General features: G+C 43.7%; 1 pseudogene; it reads left to right on the top strand.

Annotated features, from left to right (window-relative positions):
• Positions 1 to 2,613: 2,613 nt before the first annotated feature.
• Positions 2,614 to 3,753, top strand: LOC136657553 (endosome-associated-trafficking regulator 1 pseudogene; annotated as a pseudogene).
• Positions 3,754 to 5,092: the final 1,339 nt, after the last annotated feature.

Here is a 5,092-nt window from a genome sequence, read left to right as displayed (position 1 = left end):
CCATTTAACATGAGTGGCCCAAAAGATGTGAAACACCCTAGAGCTGCATTTCTATATAATTTAAGTCCAAACTACAAGTTATGGAGATGTGTGAGTGCTCTCCAGTGTCTCCCCAGTAATGTGCACTTGGGGGAAAAAATGCATCACATGATTTAAATGATCACATTAGGATTTTGCTCCTGCCCACAACTGATAGTCAATGAAGTAGAGCAAGAAAATCACAGCGCATGTAAAGTGGTTTTTCAGTTGCGCGTTATGAGGAAAACTTGGTTGGGAACACCTAAGTGTCTCTAAGGCAATTTTGGATTCAGTAGGCCTTACTTTTGAGGACATATTTGTAAGATTGTGCTGCACTTATGAATCAACTGCAGAATTCTATAAAAAAAAAATGAATAGATACTAGTTGTACATTGAAATGGTAAGTTTTTCTTTTTCTTTTAAAGAACAATACAGGTCATAGCACCTCTTGCCTTAGAGTTACTACATTTTCACAGAACAATTTTAGCACCAAGCTAGACAGGATCATGGCAGATCTGTGTGTCAGGATTGGGTCACCTTTGATTCACTATGAAGTGGGGAGAGATTTAATGGATATCATAGGAAAACTAGAGAAGGAGCTGGTCCTTACCCTACCTGTGCTTCTCCCACCTGCCCATAATTGCTTCTCCCATGACTGGTGTTCTATGACTGGAAAGTAGCTCCAACTGGGAGAAAATCAGCTGAGGAAAAATGTTAGGGGAAGCATAGTTTTGTTGAAAAGTGGTATAGAAATCATCTTTGTCACCATCCTTACTTGGAACAGCACACATTTTACCAAAAATGTCTGTGAATATCCCAGGTCCTTAGGGTAGACCCGATATTCACAGGCCGGGCCAAATCTAGCTACCAACATTTGTTGGGCAAGTAGTAGTAGCAGTAGTAGTAATAATAATAATAATGGTCAGGGTAGGGTTCAGACAGGACAGGGTTCAGCTCACCAACCCGTCTATTCATGCTACGTTTTAAATCTCTGTTCCCCCTCTTGTGCTTTAAAGGGGTTTGGCATGACCAAGGTGGGGTCAAACCACTGTCATATCTAGCAGCACCCTCAAAGGACAATTATAGTGAGAAGCTTCAGAATTCATTAACAAATGAATTCTTTAATAAATCTGATCATTGTTTGATCTCTGGGCTTCCCCGGTTCCTCCCCTACAGCCCTTTCTCCTTCCCAATGTGTGCTTAAACACTACCCAACAATACCATTTCAGAGCATCTGCTCTATTTAAAAAGTGTGTGTGTTGTGGTTGACAGTGGCATAAGAGGGCATTGGAGCATTTGCAGCTATGGTAAGCCTACATAATTTGTATCCAACAAGCTAAATAACCCGCTACTTTTTGTGGCCTGCTAAATGCCTTGCTTTTCTAGTCCCAGGCAGTCAGCAAAACCAGTAGGATTATTAAGCTCATGGTTGGCCATCATCCATAGTCTCAGAGCATAGCTACACTACAGATATACATGTTGTTTAACAGACAATCATTCCTTCTCTGTAAGGAACTCTGGGAACTTAGTTGGGGAGATTTCTAGTAGAATTCTTAGCAATAAACTACAATTCCCAAAATTTGGTGCAGGAAGCCCATTACAGTTAAACTAGTATAAAACTGGTATAAATTTGTAGTTTGTATAAACATCTCTCTTGCTCTTATCCCCCCTAATACTCTCCCCTTCTTCTTTTCTGTCCCCCAATATTTTATTTGTTTTTAAAGAACAAAAAAAAAAATAGAACAAATGTTATATCAAGGATGTGACCCAACTTAATTCGGGCTGCAACCCATCTATGGATGCTGGGTCTCATTATCTTAGTCTAGCGTTCTAACTAGTTACTAGCCCTGAAGGCATGGTATGGGCAGGAGGTCTGGTCTAGAGGGTAGAGCCTCCATTTGCCTGAAGATTAACATCCACAAGGTCGCCAGTTCGAGGCCACCGGCACCGTGCGACCTTGAAGCAGCTGGCAAGCTGCAGCTGAGCTGTTCCATCTGCTTGGAGCGTGGGAGGATGGAGGCCAGAATGTGAAACCAGATCGGAGTGTAACATCTTGAATGTGGCGGTTCTTGAAAGAGAGAACCTTCTTTCAATTTGTAAAAATCCCTGCGTGGATTTAATAAGCCTGCCTATGTAAACCACCTTGAATAAAGTCTTGAATAAAGACCAAGAAAGGCGGTATATAAATACTGTATATTATGTAGCCTAACCAAGAATATATGAGGATTCAGAATGAGATTATGAAATCAGTTGTGTTCCTCATCATTGGTATACCTCAACATGGCTGAAAATACTGTAAAAGTTGTTCTAGCTGTGTGCCTCTCCCAAGGCAGTGAAGTCACAAAATGAAGTACTGTCATCCAGTGACATCACAGATCAAGGTTACTTCTGCTTCCACCACTATTAAAGATATACACACATTCAAGGTAAAGATTCAGATGCTTCAGTAGACCATTGTGTTGCGCTGAGGCCAACACTACTGGCATTACAGTTGATTCAACAGGGCTGGCAAAACAACCAGAGAAGACTTGGGACCTGGCCTGGTGCTAAATTTGGAAGAATGAAACCTCTATAGATGCCAACTGGGCCCCTAAAATGCCACGGCCACCTCTTGCAGGCTGCTCACATACCCGAAGCCTGAATCAGGAGGAAGAGGAAATCCAGCCCTGTTACCACCACCATCTAGCATCTCCTCCAGATCATGTCAAGAGTCTCATCAGCTCTGGAGACAATAAGCTGAAAGATTCAGATGATTCACCCGCATTTTCCTTGAACGTTCTGAATAAAAATAAGACCCGCTGCACAGCGAGACAACATGAAACAAAGAATAGAAATTACAGAAAGAAAATGGCGAGGCAGACCCTTGTTCTTGAAGAAGTTCCTCTGTCTCCAGAACCATTAGGTTTGAGTCTGGAGTTTCAAGATCCATTATACAAGGAGGCAACAGTTGCTGATAACCTGTTGGATGATGATTATGATGACTGGAGAGAAAGAGACTCATCTGTCTTTGACAAAGGTCATATGTCTAGGGTCACCAATATGGCCCAGTGTGGCCCATACAATTACAACTCAGCCAGCCTTTCAGGGATGGATAATTTTTCTTCATGGCCTTTCACCGAGAATGACATGTGTATGGGGTGTCCTTCTCATACCAAGGCAGCTGAAAGCTATGCTGCCCATGAAGAACCTATAGGTAATGTGGAGTATGGGTCGCCACAGCTGAGCTACCAAGAGCTTAAAGAAGAAAACTGCATGCTGAGGAGGAAAATCAAGAGGATCCAGACCTTCTCAGAAAGTCAGACACAGATGGTGAGAAACCTTGAAAGGACACTGCAAGCCACAATGAATAAAGACGAGAAAGACACTCAGGACTTGGAAGCTTTGGTCCAGCAGGCAGAGCAAAATCTCCAGGCCATGACTCAAAGAGCTTTAAAAGCGGAGTGTGACATTGAGAAGATGAAACAGGAGATGTCATTCCTCCAGGCTGAGCTGACCTGCTACAAGCTGGAAAACGACAGCCTGCGATCAGGCCAATCCACCAACATGGGAGCTGTGAAGCGGCACGTGGATGTCGCCTTGCAGAACCTTCTCAGGGTCACCAACCATGCCCAGGCTACCATCCATCAGCTGGTCTTTGGAGCCGAAACGCTGACGCTTGTCGCTGACCTCCTTAAATCTGTAGGCAGGATGTCGGAGGTGGAAAAGGAGGATGAAGTTGTGAAGCAACAGACTTAAGGGATTCTCTTGCCTGCCCTTGTAATGCTCCTGTAGTGCCGCTTAAGAGACTTAAACCATTTGCTCATACTTTTGAGGCGTTGTATGGCTTCAAATAAGCGACCTCACTCTTTCCCCCAGAAGTACTTTTATTATATAATGGAATATTTCATATATGAATGCCTTGGGTGCTCTGTTTCAAAACTGCAATGGAAGAGGCTGAAGCCATGTAGAGGTTCCTTGTGGACCTTTTATAGGCAGTGGGTAAGAGAAGCAACAGTCCAGCTAGGAGAGAATGTAATCCAAGGGTGTTTTCACATGTAAGGCTTTGATCACCTTTGAGCTGCTCTCCCTTTATTTCGGTGAATGTCCAAGCATTGTTCTTGTGAGAAACTGGAGGGAAGAAACTTTGTAATGTGAATGTGTATTACCAACAGAGGCTGATACCTTTCGTGTGAATGCTGGTCACCAGTTTTGTTCAGATCAACTTGACTTCAAGGGTCAAACTACATTTTATATTAAGTACATTCCTGGTCCTTGTGTACTTGGTTTTTCCCTAAATAGCAGCCACAGGAGGCAGGGGAATCTACAGTGGGGGGGGGTGTGAGGACATGGAATTTAATCCATTCCCCCCACTGCAATCCTGGTCTAGGTCAGGACTCCTGCAGCTGCTCGGGGGGGGGGGGGAAACCAACCATGCAAGGGCCAAGAGTGTGCTGACTATAACATGTAGTGTAATGTATAACATGACAACCTTGGGGGGGTGTTTTAAATTTAAGTGAGTATATGGTATTTATGTGAACATCATTGATCTGGAAGAAGATGAGATGTGCCTGTCATACAAATACGCATCTGACCAACGTAAATTTAACATTCACTTTGTAAATCGACTGAAGCGGGAGCCTCATGTGTGAAAACACCTTGAGCCTCACAAATGAGCACTGGTTCCTAAACCCTGCACTGCCTGCCTGTTTGTGGCCATTTGTTTTTGCTAGTCCTGCATGTGTGCTGTATGCTGTAAACTGTTGTTGCCAGCCATGTGTGGTGTTTTTGCTCCGTTATTATTGGACACAATCCGGACTATGGCTAGCACCCGATTGGTCTTTGCTAAGGCTTGCTTTCCTGCTATGGTTCTCATGTGCCAGCTTGCCCTGGTGGTTTGTTCTGCAATGACCACAGATCTTCTTAAACTCTTCTGCACTGCCACTCCAGTAAATATGTCTGCTTGGGATGAGAAAGAGACAAACGTTATTGTCCTATCCCCAGGCTTTTTTACTCAACGTACAGCGCAATCCTATCTTGCACTGGAACAAGATAGGATCCTGCGCTATATCCAGAGCAAGATAGGGCCCCGAAGTGG

This window comes from Tiliqua scincoides, chromosome 7 (genome assembly GCF_035046505.1).
Source record: "Tiliqua scincoides isolate rTilSci1 chromosome 7, rTilSci1.hap2, whole genome shotgun sequence".
NCBI lineage: Eukaryota > Metazoa > Chordata > Lepidosauria > Squamata > Scincidae > Tiliqua > Tiliqua scincoides.
The sequence above is the reverse complement of the archived record's forward strand: the minus strand, read 5'-3'. Positions and strand labels throughout refer to the sequence as shown.